Source organism: Oncorhynchus mykiss, chromosome 6 (genome assembly GCF_013265735.2).
Source record: "Oncorhynchus mykiss isolate Arlee chromosome 6, USDA_OmykA_1.1, whole genome shotgun sequence".
In the NCBI taxonomy this organism is placed as follows: Eukaryota; Metazoa; Chordata; class Actinopteri; order Salmoniformes; family Salmonidae; genus Oncorhynchus; species Oncorhynchus mykiss.
This window is the reverse complement of record NC_048570.1, coordinates 17,914,389-17,930,805: the sequence shown is the minus strand read 5'-3', so window position 1 is coordinate 17,930,805 and position 16,417 is coordinate 17,914,389. Positions and strand designations below refer to the sequence as shown.

The 16,417-nt window shown below is 43.0% G+C and overlaps 1 protein-coding gene across 1 annotated transcript in view; it reads right to left on the bottom strand.

Annotated features, from left to right (window-relative positions):
- LOC110525363 (protein FAM222A-like) overlaps nt 1–16,056 on the bottom strand; it is a 66,240-nt gene extending 50,184 nt beyond the window's left edge. Inside the window, exon 1 of the mRNA XM_036979495.1 lies at nt 15,096–16,056. The gene's annotated coding sequence lies outside the window, so the exon portion shown is untranslated. The remainder of the gene's footprint in view (nt 1–15,095) is intronic.
- Between the last annotated feature and the right edge of the window lie 361 nt (nt 16,057–16,417).

The window sequence follows — 16,417 nt, the reverse complement described above, 5'->3', positions numbered from 1 at the left end:
CCAAACAATTATTACAACATCGTAACAACTCTACATTCTGTTAATAATCTACCATGGATATTTGTGTAGATCAAGTTAACATTTACACCACAGATTAATTTATAGTAGTGATTATGGTACTGTAGGATTCTGCAATGACGGAACAGTGTCACACTGTGTCACACTGTCTCAGTGAGCTCAGCCAGGCTGATTGGAGCTGAGCTTTCCTGGTCTGATCAGGTTTCCATGAGACTACCACCAGGCAGTACCCAACCCAACTGGCCTGGAGGGGGAGAGTGGAGACAAGTACCATGATCACATACTTGAGCCACCATATCTGATAAAACAGCTGAACTCTTGCGGCTGTATATTGCTGTTCTGTATATTTTCACACCATCCATGCTTAAATGAAGTGGGGCTTTATTAGCAGTGCACAGAGGCTTTCGTGACAAATGAAGGTGTCAAGAAGGCTTTTCCTTGACAAAGGCAGTAATTGGGACTCTGAGAACAGTTTTCCCACTGTTAGGAAAATTAACACCAATTGCATGAAACAATTAAACACAAAAACCCAACCCTTAGTAACCACAAGTCAGTCTTCTGAGAATAAAAAAAAATAAGATTGTTGTAGACAACATGGAACCAGCTGTGATCTCCACAGAGTTTATTGTAGGTTACAAGAAATGCACTGTTCTACAAGGTCCCTGTTCTGTTATGCACAGAGTGACTTGTTGGCCTGGTTACTGTTGCATGTCTCATTGAGATGGCTACACCATGACGGCTCAGTGCTCCGCCATGTCGGAATATACTGTAGCAACATTGAAACACACTGCTGCTACAGAAAGCAGTTTATTTCCAAAGATATTCTCCCATAACAAAACTGATCGACAATTCCATATATGCTTGGAACTAGCTATAAATACAGGGATTTCTTCCAGATCAGAGTACAGACACCTGCTGGAGTCATTTAGGAGAAGAGTGGCTGAGGGAGTCCTAAAATGTTGACCGTACTAGAGTATCAGGTAGGGCCAGTGTGCTTTTGACTCCGCATGCCCCCACAGCAGCAGACCAAGATTAGACTTCTAACATTGGAGGCTCAATTTTCCTGCCACAAATGAGACCTAACCCAGCCCTGTTTCTTCTCCTTTTTCCTTTTCAGTGTGGTCTCTGAATGAGCTCATCTAAGTTCTCGGCAAGCAATACTGCTTCTTTGCTCTTCTTTAAAAGATTAATAGGATGCTGTCGTTGTGGTTGAAATGAAATCGGAGGGGTTTCTGTGACAGCAGGAAAAGTGTGAAAACAAGGCAACGAGAGACCATTGTCACGGTTACCAACTGGCTGCCTCCCTCGCCACCACACGATTGTACTTTCAGGTCCAGCTGCCAATCACAGTGGTGGGGCATCAACGGAAGACATTTGAATGCTAAAACCATAGGTCAGGAGCAGACTATTTCCTTGTCACCGACGGGCTCGGTGGGGACTGTGGAGAATGGGGGCTGGAGGAAGGGAGGAGAGGTTTCACCACTACACAGCCGTATGGCTGTGTAATGCCGGATTCGCCCCTCAATCATCGGCACAATGATGCGTTATCACCAAATGTCTTCCTCACAATCCCCTGGTACAATTGGCAGCACGGCCTCATCACCGTCAATGGAGAACAAAATGAAAACGGGACTGGAGACGAGCCTTACGTGACACTTAATTGGAGACATCCAGGCATTCTCTCTCTCAGCTCCAGTCAACGGTATCCATCAAACTTTGCTTAAACCTATTGCAGTTTAAGCAGCCGCTGTCAGTCTAAAGGGAGACAACCAGCATTATATGCCTGAAAAGCCCGTTTTTAAAATAGTACATCCACTACTTCTGGCTCCTAACAAAAACAGTCCAAGTCAAGGAAGGTGGATGGCAGTGTCACTTATAGAACTGAGCTCTTCTCAGTCAGTCCATAAAGAACCCTGTGCTATTATATGTACAGATGTAGGATCTTAATTTTATCACCCTGTTGCAGGAGAACTTTGATGCAATGCAGGACATTTAAAAGATCTAGTGTATTTGAGGTTTACAGTTTTTAATTCCCACAGAAATTTCAGACATCAACCCCTACAAAACTAGCTATTAATTATAATCCAAATAATAATTCCTGTTGCCACCGGATTATTTTCCTGCTGTACCAAACTGGCTCAAATTAAGATTCAACATCTGTACAAGATTTTCCTCTTCCATGTACTATTGCACCAACAGCATGAAAGAAGCTAAAGACGGACAGCATGAGAGAGGGGGAGAGAGGATAAAGCAAGCGATGCGGTGAGAGAAAGAAACAGAGACAGAGACAGAAAAAAAGCTCAGTGAGCATCTGCTTTCCTCCCTTTCTCCCAGGCTGATCCCAGGAGGAAGTCCCATGCAAGCTTTCCCTCTCAGATCCTGCTTTGTGGCTGACAGACAGGACTGCCACTCGGCTCTCCCCACTCAGACGGCTTTATGGGCCTCCTCGTCCTCACTCTCTCTCTCTCTCCCTCTCTCCATGCTGCCATGAGCTTGGAAGCGAGGGAGGCGAGAGGGAGAGAATCTCCCAGTGGGTTCTTGTCAGTTCCAGGCCATTACACCTCACTCGCTGGGACTTTGTTTACACACACACGCATGTGCACACGGACACACAGAGGTTGAGAATTGTTAGGAGGGATGCTGCTTGGAATGTGAACAAGAGCTGCAGACAGAGGCAACACTTGAGGAATTTAACAATGTCAAAAACAGGGCTCTCACACCCATCAAATAAAGAATGATACGTGTAGTTGGCCCTTCTGAAAGGGTGCGTTAAGAGTTTTTTACTTGTTGGTTTAAATAAAAATGTTTCATTTACAATGCATGACAACCAAAATGACAGGATCACAGATCCATTCTATTTTTCATTTTGGTTGTTTGATGCTGCACAGAGTGGATGTTCCCTAAGTAGGCGTCGCCAAACAATCAGCTCTTCAAGTCTCATTGGGTGGGCGTATTCCAGTGACAATGTATAGTGTGACAGACTATATGTGAAAAACCATGTCAGCCATTTGAGTGTACTCATGAGGGTGCAGTCAAATTTCTGTGGTCTAAGGTGCCCCCCCCCCCTTCTAGTAAATCTATTTATAATGGTCAGTAGTTAAGTCTACTGACTCAGTACAGTAGTCAGGTAGGCTGAACATGCTTGACACACTTCCGTGGTCTTTCAGGACCTTCCTTCCCGGAGAAGCAGTCACAGAACCATACCACATGGGGAGGGAGGGAGGGGGGTTTCATATGTCTGTATGAAGTTCCCCGGGTGGGGGAAGCTGTCAAACCAAGCAACGGACGTAGTAACGATTTGAGTCTCTCTCTGTCTCTCTGAAACGAGACTGAGTGAAGCAGCTCACAGTTGAGCGAACACCAGAAAGAGATGGATGAGATGGCCAATGAGATGGCCAATGAGTTGCCCCCCCCCCCCCCCCCCATTAACATTTTAGTCATTTAGCAGATGCTCTTATCCAGAGAATTCATCTTCAGATAGCTAGGTGGGACAACCACAACCAGACGGATTACCAGGACATGTACTCTGAGCATGGGCTGACCAACTGGCAAGTGTCTTCACTGACATTTTCAACCTCTCCCTTTCAGAGTCCATAATACCAACATGTTTCAAGCAGACCACCATAGTCCCTGTGCCCAATCACACTAAGGTAACCTGCCTAAATGACTACGGGCCCATAGCACTCACATCAGTAGCCATGAAATGCTTGAAAGGCTAGTCATTTCTCACATCAACACCATTATTCCAGAAACCCTAGACCCACTCCAATTTGCATAGCGCCCCAACAGATCCACAGATGATGCAATCTCTATTGCACTCCACACATGGACAAAAGGAACACATATGTGAGAATGCTATTCATTGACTACAGCTCAGCATTCAACACCATAGTGCCCTCATAGCTCATCACTAAGCTAAGGACCCTAGGACTAAACACTTCCCTCTGCAACTGGATCCTGGACTTTCTGACAGGCCTCCCCCAGGTGGTAAGGGTATGTAACAACACATCCACTATGCTGATCCTCAACATGGGGGCCCCTCAGAGATGCGTGCTCAGTCACCTCCTGTACTCCCTGTTCACTCACGACTACACGGCAGGCACAACTCCAACACCATCAGTAAGTGTGCTGATGACAACAGAGGTAGGCCTGATCACCGACAATGATGAGACAGCATATAGGGAATTGGTCAGAGCCCTGACCGTGTGCTGCAAGGACAACCTCTCCCTCAATGTAACCAAGACAGAGTAGATTGTAGACTACAGGAAAAGGTGGACTGAGCACGCCCCCATTCTCATCGAAGGGACTGTAGTGGAGAAAGTTGAGAGCTTCAAGATCCATGGCATCCACATCACCAACAAACTAACATGGTCCAAGCACACCAAGACAGTCGTGAAGAGGGCACGACAAAACCTATTTGCCCTCAAAAAGATTTGGCATGGGTCCTCAGATCCTCAAAAGGTTTTACAGCCAGTCAAGGTCCAAGAGGCTTCTAAACAGCTTCTACCCCCAAGCCATAAAGACTCCTGAACATGAATTTCCCCTCCCCCTCTGCTACTCTCTGTTATTATCTATGTATAGTCACTTTAATAACTCTACCAACATGTACATATTACCTCAATTACCTCGACACTGGTGCCCTCGCACATTGACTCTGTATCCGGTACCCCCTGTATATAGCCCCACTATTGTTATTTACTGCTGCTCTTTAATTATTTGTTATTTTTAGCTCTTAATTTTTCTGTTGTTGTTATTTTCTTAATACTGCTTGGTTAAGGTCTTGTAAGTAAGCATTTTACTGTACCCCTGTTGTATTCAGCGCATGTGACAAATACAATTTGATTTACACTTTTCCTTAATAAAGTAGTTGTGAGAAATCGCAAGTGTTGGTTCAGGAAAGTGGTTTTATTTAAAAATATAAAGGGGGGGGGGGGGGGATTATTTAAAGATACCTCTTTGAAGAGGTAGGGTTTCAGGTACATTCAGAAGTTGGCCAGGGACTCTGCTGTCCTAGCTTCAGGGGGTAGCTGGTTCCACCACTAAGGCACCATGGTTTTGTAGAGGATGCGAACTTCGACTGGAAGCCAGTGGAGTGTGCGGAGGAGCGGGGTGAGATGGGAGAACTTGGGAAGGTTGAACACCAGGCGGGCTGCAGCATTCTGGATAAATTGCATTGGTTTGATGGCACAAGCGGGAAGCCCAGTCATCAGTGAGTTGCAGCAGTCCAGATGGGAGATTAAGTGCCTGGATTAGGACCTGCAACGCATCCTGTGTGAGGTAGGGTCGTACTCTACGAAGGTTGTAGAGCATGAAACTGCAGGAGTGTGTCACTGCTTTGATGTTTGCAGAGAACGACAGGGTGTTGTCCAGGGTCACACCAAGGTTCTTTGCAGGGCAACACTGGAGTTGTCGTAGCAAAAGAGCGAAACAACTGAATTTACCTGCTCAATCGTCAAAGCAAAAATCTTGGGTTAAAAAAAGGTTGAAGCCGTGCCAGTCATTTCTGCCAAGCAGAGCAGGCAATTCATTATGCCACCAAGGGTCAACAATTCCTTCAACTCAATAAAAATGTTAATAAAACTAAGAGCCTACAAACCTGAGCTCTGATCCCATTTGGTCTCTGAAGAGAGAGCAAGAGAGAGGATAACCAGCATAGCTCTCACACTGAGAATGACATTTAGCCAGTGGAATAATCCTGGTCAAACTCTATCAATGGCTGACCACCAAGTAGATAATGCTTCAGCGGATATACGACAGCAGGCAGTTTGAACTTATATATGGGGAAAAGGATCAACACACACACCGAACACGGTTGTTACGGCACTCTGTAATCTAAGAAAACCAATCGAGCTCCAACCCCCACCCAAATCTCTAATTCCATATCCACTCACCTAAATAAATGAAAAGACCCATTAGGCAGATTTCCGAGGATGGCGATGGGCTTATAATTATACATGACATCTGAGAGATAAAAAGTGATTACTCTGGATGCCAGTCAGGCAGGGTGGGAGGGGGGATTGCTTAGCAACTAGTCATTATCCTCGGGAGTGGAGCGAGGTGACCGGCCATCCGTCTAACTCTGGTGGCTCGCCTGGCTCCACTGGCCCCCTCGTTGCAGTCTCTCCGTCAGAATACAAACAGAGATAAAGAACGCGGCAATCGCTCTCGACACACAAATAGGTTAACACAATAAAGCCGGCTTTGCCTGGCTTAGTCGGGGGAGGAAAGCAATTCCAGCAGCAGGCAGGAGGTAATAAAACAGGCGCTAGGAGAGAGAGGGAGAGTGTGTGTGTGTGTGTGTGTCCATACGTGTCCTCATGCCAATATTTCTATACGTGAGTAGACGCAGGCATAGAGACGCCAGGAGGCCTGAGGGTCTAATATCACAAGGATTTCCAACCCTGTCTTGACACAAGCAATAACACAAGAGAAAATGATGGAAATTCCTGTCTACTCCTCTGCTCAGATCAGGGCAACAGTGAGTTTATGCTAGAAACATATGGGTAGTTCCACGGTAACAGAGTGATGCATGTCAAACAAAAATCAAGGATTGCAAAGTTAAACAAACCATACAACTCTATGCACAAGGACTGCTTTTAACAATTTCCACTGAACATTTTACAATGACGCAACCGAATGGTGGAACAAACAGCAAACCGTCATTCTGTTACCAAACTTTGCATCTGCACACTTCAATTAAATGTGTTTTTGTAAAATTTGCAGTGGAAATGGTTCAAAGTCTAATTGCCCATATAGCAACTCCCCCACCCCTCCCCCCTCACATGCCCTCTCACAAATCCGTCTCCAGCATGGTTAAAATTCAACAGGTAAAATTGAATGAGTTTTATCCGTGCACGCCTCGGCTTTCCATTCTGTGTTGCCGCTGCTAGGCCCGGCAATAAAAGATCAAAATCTACAGAGTTTTATTAAATGGTGTTGGATTCACGCTGAGCTGGGGAAACGAAGAGGGGTGTTTTCTCCAATTACCATGCAGACCAGACAACATTGTTTTCTCCAGTCAGTGGAAATGTCATTACCTTTACAGCAACACCATCAGAATAGGGTAACAGACTATTTTTTTGTCACAACAGCTAACAGTCGCTGTGTCACCCACATATGTAGTATCCATTGGCAACATTAAGTAATGTAGCCATTGTCACACACACTCCAGGCTAGCATGCACAATGCCTATTGTTTTTCAATGATACATAATAAACAGAATTGGATGAGCAAAATTGTAGTCCGCAGCTTATGTCTGAATCGACTGCATTCTACTTAAACAAATTAATCCACGACACATCCATACAGCTGAAGCCCATCTACGGCACAGACCCTAAGGATGATCTAGGTTATTCACATAGGGCCTCCATCCCCTGTGTAAAACTGGCAATATGTAAAGGGCACTGGGCACCCATAGCCAGAGCTACATAATCTTTTTTTTTTTTTAAATGGCTGACAAAAGTTCAACCAATTTAGGTCATATGGCTATTTGCAACTTTGTCAATCATTGACCCTGATAATTCGAGCTGACAGCTCCTTCAGCCAGGTAATGAACCAACAAGCAGAGCTGTAAAGTGCTGGCTAATGTCAACTGAGAATTAATGACCAAAGCATAAAGAGAAAACATCTTTATCTTGCTGATGTATTTCCTGCTTTTGTAGAAACAGTACAAAGCCCCAAGGGAGGATAGCCAACCAAAATCCAGCAGAGAAGGAGATTAGGATGATGTGCAGTTCCTTGTTCCACTAAAGCTTGATCTTCCTCAATAGGCGAGGAGAATCCGATAGTGCCCATTCAAGATTAAAGTACAACAGCATTGGGAGAAGAGAGATTAATCAGACGCTCGCACGAGATAAAACCATCCCTAGCTGCTTCTGGCAGGGAAACAAGAGGCAATAAAGAGTTCTAGAGATAATAAGAAACACGGGAAAACACACAATAGTGAATCAAATGGCACCCAAGCCTCCACTGCAAATCAAAACTTCCTTCATGCATAATTGTTGATGAGGCCATCACACACACACACACACACACACAGGGGGGGGGGGATCCAAGGCCTTAATGCACTACTGAGGGGTAGGGGACCCCTTTTGGCACAAGAGCACCCATAGAGGTTAAATAAATAAATAAAAAGGCCCCTCCCCATCCACTATATTTATCTTCTCTGCGCAAACCTGAAACCTTATAGGATTCACATAACTATCTTCAATGGGGTCAAGGTCCTCTTGGAGATTCCATCTTGTATCTCAAATGCATAACTGCATTTGAACCATTCTGCATGATGGGGTTGTATATTAACAACTTTGAAAACTGGTTAGCCCATCACTGAGGAGGAATGGAGTGCTTTAACTTAGCCTGGTCCCATAATGTTGGATGGGCTGTAGGCAACTCTTCAAATTGTTGCCATGCCACACAAGGTATTACAACAGAAGAGTTGGCTAACGCACCTATAGTAGTAGCTAGGCTAGGGGACCAGGCTAAGTTATAGTTCCACTCTTGTAGAGCCTGATGAAAAGTCTACTGCCTGCCATCACTATGGGTTACAGTGGATGAACGCCTGCTAGGATACAGCACATTACTACTTCGTCCTCACAGCCAAAGGCAAGGAAATCATGTCTGGAAGGAACAGAACAAGAACAAAACCAGCACCCCACAGGAGCCGCATAATTCGCTGTGGACACCAAAGAACTTGAAACTCTCGACCCACTCCACTACAGCCCCGTCGATGTTAATGGGGGCCTGTTCGGCCCACCTTTTCCTGTAGTCCACGATCAGCTCCTTTGTCTAGCTCACAATGAAGACAGGTTGTTGCCCTGGCACCACACTGCCAGGGCCGTCTAATCGTTGCCGGTGATCAGGCTGACGACACTGTTGTGTCGTCAGCAAACTTGATGGGGTTGGAGTCGTGCCAGTCGTGGGTGAACAGGAGGGGACTTTGAATTTTTACCCCTTTTTCTCCCCAATTTCGTGGTATCCAATCCAAGCTACTATCTTGTCTCATCGCTACAACTCCCGTACGGGCTCGGGAGAGACGAAGGCTGAATGTCATGCGTCCTCCGATACACAACCCAACCAGCCGCACTGCTTCTTAACACAGCGCGCCTCCAACCCGGTGTTGCTTGCAATGTGTCGGAGGCTACACCGTGCACATGGCAACCTTGGTTAGCGCGCACTACGCCCGGCCCGCCACAGGAGTCGCTTCACTAACCTTCACTTCCTTGGGCACAGGGACTATGGTGGTCTGCTTGAAACATTAAGGAATTACAGACTCAATCAGGGAGAGGTTGAAAATGTCAGTATAGACACTTGGTCCGCGCATGCTTTGAGTACGTCCTGGTAATCCACCTGGCCCAGCGGATTTGTTAATGTTAATCTGTTGAAAGGTTTCGTTCACAATGGCTACCGAGAGCATTATCATACAATCATCCAGAACAGCTGGTGCTCTCGTGCATGCTTCAGTGTTGCTTGCCTCGAAGCAAGCATGTTGCTTGCCTTGCGTCACTGGGCAGCTCGCGTCTGGGTTTCCCTTTTTAGTCCATAATAGTTTTCATGCCCTGCCACATCCGACGAGTGCCAGAGTCAGTGTAGTAGGATTCAAATCTTAATCGTGTATTGATGCTTTGCTTGTTTGATGGTTCGTCTGAGGGCATTGCGGGATTTCTTATAAGCATCCAGATTAGTCTCCCGCTCCTTGAAAGCAGCAGCTATAGCCTTTAGCTTGATGCGGATGTTGCCTGTAATTCATGGCTTCTAGTTGGGATATGTACGTACAGTCACTGTGGGGACGACTTCGTCAATGCACTTATTGATGAAACCGATGACTGAGGTGATGTATTCCTCAATGCCATTGGATGAATCCCAGAACATATTCCAGTCTGTGCTAGCAAAACAGTCCTGTAGTTTAGCATCCGCGTCATCTGACCACTTCCGTATTGAACGAGTCACTTGTACTTCCTGCTTTAGTTTCTGCTTGTAAGCAGGAATAAGGTGGATAGATTTGTGTTCAGATCTGCCAAATGGAGGGTAGTGGAGAGCTTTGTATGCATCTCTGTGTGTGGATTAAAGGTGGTCTAGGATTTTTCCCCCCCTGGTTGCACATGTGACATGCTGGTATAAATTTGTTAAAACTGATTTAAGTTTGCATGCTTTAAAGTCTCCGGCCACTAGGAGCGCCGATTCTCACCCAGAATTTTCTTCTTTGCTTATGGCCTTATAGAGTTGGTTGAGAGCGGTCTTAGTGCCAGCTTCACTTTGTGGTGGTAAATAGACGGCTACGAATAATACAGATGAGAACTCTCTTGGTAGATAGTGTGGTCTAAAGCTTATCATAAGGTACTCCACCTCAGGCAAGCAATACCTCGAGACTTCTTTAATATTAGACATTGCGCACCAGCTGTTATTGACAAAAGACACACCCCCACCCCTCGTCTTACCAGAGGTAGCGTCTATGTTCTGCCGGTGCATGGAAAATCCTGCCAGCTCTATATTGTCTGTTTCTTCGTTCAGCCACGTCACGGTGTAACATAAGATGTTACAGTTTTTAATGTTCCATTGGTAGTAAAATCTTAGTAGTAGGTCTTCAATTTTATTTTCTAAAGATTGCTTGTTAGCAAGGAGAATGGAAGGCATTGGGAGTTTACTTGCTCACCTCCGGATTCTCAGAAGGATCCCCAATCGGTTACCCCTTTTCCGGCGTCTTTTCTTCACGCAAAAGTCCTGGATCTGGGCCTGTTCCAGTGAAAGCAGGATATCTTTCTGGTCAGACTCGTTAAAAACCTCTTAAAGATCTGGGCGCATTCTTTCAACTTTTGGATAAAAAGCGTGCACAATTTCAATGTCCTGCTACTCATGCCAGGAATATAGCATATGCATATGATTAGTATGTGTGGATAGAAAACACTCTGAAGTCTATAAAACTGGTTAAATCATGTCTGTGACTATAACAGAATGTGTGTAGCAGGTGAAACCCCAAGGAAAAACTGGTCAAAAAAAGAAAAAATCCCTCCGCCAGTTCAATGTATTGTCTATGGCAAGGGAAAATAGATAGCGCCCAGTTTACAGTTCCTACAGCTTCCACACGATGTCACCAGTCTTGGAATTGGGTTGAAGTTTATCCTTGGTGAAATTAAGAATAGGCACTTCCTGTCAGTGGGTACACGCTGGATGGATATGAAAGAGAGAAAATCGTCCATGCTTTGTTGACTTGCAGCTATTGGATACAGATCGCCCCGTGATCAATTTGATCGATTATTAACTTTTATAAATACCTAAAGTTGGATTACAAAAGTAGTTTGAAGGTTTTTGGCAAAGTTTATAGGCAACTTTTTGAATTTTAAAAAATGACGTTGCGTTTTGGAAAGCTGTTTTTTTCTGGATCAGACGGGCTTTACAAATTGACATTTTGGGTATACATGGACGGATTTAATCGAAAAAAAGAACCAATTGTGATGTTTATGGGACATATTGGAGTGCCAACAAAGAAGCTTGTCAAAGGTAATGCATGTTTTATATTTTATTTCTGCGTTTTGTGTAGCGCCGGCTACGCTAATTATTTTGTTTACACCTCCTTCAGGTATTTTGGGGTGTTGCATGCTATCAGATAATAGCTTCTCATGCTTTCGCCGAAAAGCATTTTTAAAATCTGACTTGTTGGCTAGATTCACAAGGAGTGTAGCTTTAATTGAGTACCCTGCATGTGTGATTTAATGAAAGTTTGAGTTTTAGCGAGTACTATTAGCATTTGGCGCTACGCATTTCCATTTCCTGTTGGCTAGGTGAGACGCTGGCGTCTCGGTGTCTGTAAGAGGTTTTAAAGGACAAAGTTTCTTCCAGTCCGCGGTGAGTAATCGCTTTTCTGATGTCCAGAAGTTATTTTCGGGCATAAGAGGCAGTAGCAGCAACATTATGTACACGGTGAGTTAAAAAATAAGTTACACAAAGCGCAAAAGAAATAACAAAATAACAGTAACAGGAACTCAGATCAATATCTAAATGAGATGCTATTTGGATGCCTTTGAGAGAAAAGGTGTCACTAAAATGTTTTGCCTAAATGTGTTTCCTGGAAAGAAAGAAGCAACTTTTATTGTCAATGGTTGTGGAAGCTGAGCCACAAGATAGGATCCCTGCTTTCCATTACCTATAATTTAATGAAAATGTATCCTATTCAGAATAAACTAAATGCCTCTTTGGAAAATAAATATGCTATTACATTTCTGTAAATATAATTTTTTCAAATCACAAATAATCTAGCTGGCACAGTAAGCTTAGAAATTAATATCTATTGAAGATAAACCAGAGCAGATAATTTTTTATATATACACTACCGTTCAAAAGTTTGGGGCCACTTAGAAATGTCCTTGTTTTTGAAAGAAAATCATATTTTTTGTTAATTAAAAGAACATAAAATTGATCAGAAATAAAGTGTAGACATAGTAATTTACAACATTAACAATTGTAGCTGGAAAAGGCAGATTTTTTTAATGGAATATCTACATAGGCATCCAGAGGCCCATTATCAGCAACCTGTGTTCGTTCCTATGGCACGTTGTGTTAGCTAATCGAAGTTTATCATTTTAAAAGGATAATTGATCATTAGAAACACATTTTGCAACTCTGTTGATCTGATTAAAGAATCAATTTTAAAAAACTGTCCTTCTTTAGACTAGTTGAGTATCTGGAGCATCCGTATTTGTAGGTTCAATTACAGGCTCAAAATGGCCAGAAAAAAAATACTTTCTTCTGAAACTCGTCAGTCTATTCTTGTTCTGAGAAATGAACGCTATTCCATGTGAGAAATTTACAAAAACTGTAAACTCATACAAGGCTTTGTACTACTCCCTTCACAGAACAGAGAAAACTGGCTCTAACCGGAATAGAAAGAGGAGTGGGAGGCCCCGGTGCACAACTGAGGAAGAGGACAAGTACATTAGAATGCCTATTTTGAGAAACAGACGCCTCACAAGTCCTCAACTGGCAGCTTCATTAAATAGTACCCACAAAACACCAGTCTCAATGTCAACAGTGAAGAGGCGACTCCAGGATGCTGGACTTCTAGGCAGAGTTCCTCTGTCCAGTGTCTGTGTTCTTTTGCCCATCTTAATCTTTTCTTTTTATTGCCCAGTCTGAGTTATGGCTTTTTCTTTGCCACTCTGCCTAGAAGGCCATCATCCCAGAGTCGCCTCTACACTGTTGACATTGAGACTGGTGTTATTCCATAAAAAAATATAAAAAAATACACCGTTTCCAGCTACAATAGTAATTTACAACATTAATAATGTCTACACTGTATTTCTGTTCAATTGGATGTTATTTTAATGGACAAAAAAAGTTGCCTTTCTTTCAGAAAAAAAAGACATTTCTAAGTGACCCAAAACTATTGAAGAGTAGTGTATATCATCCAAGGTATGTTTGCAGTGGCATTGCACACACCGCAGTTCGGTATTGTTGTCTCTGGGTCTGCATTAAGACAATCAAACCATTTTGGGATTAAAATAATATTAATACATAGAACAGGAAATTAAAGTGAAGCTATTATGAAGATATTCATGAGCAAACCTTACTTATTCACTCAAGACTGCAGTTTTAATAAGCAAAGAGTACAGAGCATTCACCCCAATGCTATCAATCAATCAAATTGAAATAGTATTTCAGTGAAAATTGATATAGTGCCTGGGCTTGCTTAGTATATTACTTCCGCTTTAATATCTTAGCCAAAATTAAATCTGTCCTTCAACCAACTCTTTGCACATTAAGAAGGATACTTGTTGAAAGTTCAGGCAACGGTATAAAATGTGTTTTGCTTTTTAGATGGTTTTGGGAGGCATTTAAATCAAAGACGGAGTATGAAACATAGGCTAGTATTATTGCATTCACCCAACATAAAGTTGAGTTTGGATGGCACCGCTTTTAGTTTTAACAACAAAAACCTTGCTTTAATGATTTCCTGTATGGATTTATTTCTGTTTTGAATAAAAACTGCCAGGCTACTGGCCCTGGAGGTAGAGGGGTCCCATGTAAGATTATCAATGAGCAAGTAAGGGACCAGGGTAAAGTCCACTGTACTGTACTCCACTATCCAGCCACTGAAACAATGCAGAGATACTTTTAGCAGAGGCCTGGCCTATAGTGGTCTATGAATACATGGATTATCTAGGCCTGTTAACTAGCCACAAACTCCAGGAATTTCACAGGAAAAAATGAAACCCCTTTGCTTATCAGTGTGTTTGTGTGTGTGTGTGTCTTCTGGTCGCTGAAGAGGTGCATGTGTAGCCTGATGGTCCCCCATGTTACATCCTACACAGATTAAAAATATGTACTTTTTTCCAGGTCAGCACCTGCTGTTTACAGTAGCCTGATATTGTGTGTGTCGCATGTACTTGGGTATAGCCTGTACTTAATGGCTATATAGAACATAGGCTATGACACCGAGCTCCAACTGAAAAGTTCTGAGGAATTACGCACTGGTGATGCTCGTTCATTTGAGGAAGATCACATCTAAGCGCGTCCTTAATCAACATCAGTGAATGTCATCAACTATTTAAAGAAACTAAACCAGTTATACTTGGGGGTGAAAATAATTAATTGCCGCTGAAACTCTTCACCCACCGCTCATTAAAAATAATATGACACATGGGGGCATACACAAAATAATTCCTTGTGTAGAATACTTCCGACAATATACTCAATTGCTCCCTATCCCTGAAAAGAACAAATACAACACGTCAAAGCAGATCCTAAATCCACTAAGTAACTGACATCGATTTTACAACATGTCCTTTATTGTAGGTTAGCCTAGGCTACGCATGAAAAACAGGTTTTATAGCCTGTCCTACCCCAGTCATTTCAACATCTCTGTACTGTAGACTCAGCATTTTACATCCTCATTCTATTTTCCTACAATACTATCCTTCAATTTAATGCAATGTGCCAGCTTTCTTACACTCCATCCATCAATTCGGATATGAAGACATTTCGCCGAATGACCCCGCTGCCATTAGCAGCAACACAATTCCCAAATTACGCATGCGATAAATGTATGACTATAGTTTTGATACCTGAAGATAAAATAGGCTAGTTACCATAAATTGTTTCGTAGTGCAGATTAGAATTCCATGCAGGTTAGCTGGCGATGAGTAGTCTGCTTCAGAACGTTGCGGTCCAGAGATAAATCAGATAGGTTTCATTCCGCTCTCCAAAATCCAAAAACCACCCGTTGTTGATCAACAGCAATACAGTTTATTCTCCCCCTTTCAGTATCATGCACATTTTCAGACAGTGAATCAGATTCCAAACTGAAAAACCCAATGGTTAAATGAATTGCTCTTTCCGTCAATGAACAATATTATTGTAACTGATGCGTTTCGTTTCCTGGGCTGAATGACCGTGAATTCAAAGCCTGGGAAATAACAGGTTGACAAATTCAGGAGTGTTGCGTGTCAGTCTCTCCCGTTAAACTGTGCTCTCACCTAACGCATTTCATACTCAACCTTTCGCCCCCCGAAACTAGCCTGTAAAATGATCCGCTATCGTGTCATTTCTTCTCCTCGTTTCCCCGTGAATATTTCCAAAAAGATTTGTAACAAAACGAAATTCTCAATCCAAAAGAATTGATGGATGCGAATTGTTCCCCAAAGCAATTACGCATATAGGTCAAAGTGGTTCACCTATTTAGTCTAATCAATCTGAATTTGTCCACTAAACAAAATGTTTCAACGTTGTCTGTAGCACAGAGTAACCGTGCAGATTCCAATACTTTGAAACAAATGCAGTTGTGAGAAATAAGAGATGCTATTAAATCCTTTGGCATACACTTTCTCCGGCGATGTCTGTCTACAGCCTCTCGCAAAACGTCTGTCCTCCCGATTATAGACTAATTTCCAATTGAGGTGACAAAACCAGTTCCAAACATTCCTTTGCGTTGACCTTCTCTTTGATCTAAATACCAAGCAATATTGATAATGTCCGAATAAATATTTGGATGTTTAAGGCAGCTCACTGCTATTCAGGATGCGATCCTCTCCTTGTGCAAAACTGCCGAAACTGACAATAACCCGGAACGATGCAGACTCTAACCGCTCCTTAAACCGCCCACCAACCAATCATTGTACTGAGGGAATTGAAACGTTCCCACGGGTTAGCCAATCATTGATAATTGAGGATTGTTACCACGGTGACGTTGTCAGCGTCAAGTTTGAAACCACATTGTTTAATCGCGGAAAGGTTTATCCTAGTCAGTGAAATAAGTAGTTGCCTAGAAAGCAGAGAGATTCAGTCTAGCCGACTCAACTGAACATTGTACTATAAGTAAGACATGTCAATCAGTTTATTATAGACCCTATAATATATTATAGACCCTAAAATAAACGGAATACATTGATTTATGTTTCTTTATATGCCAATG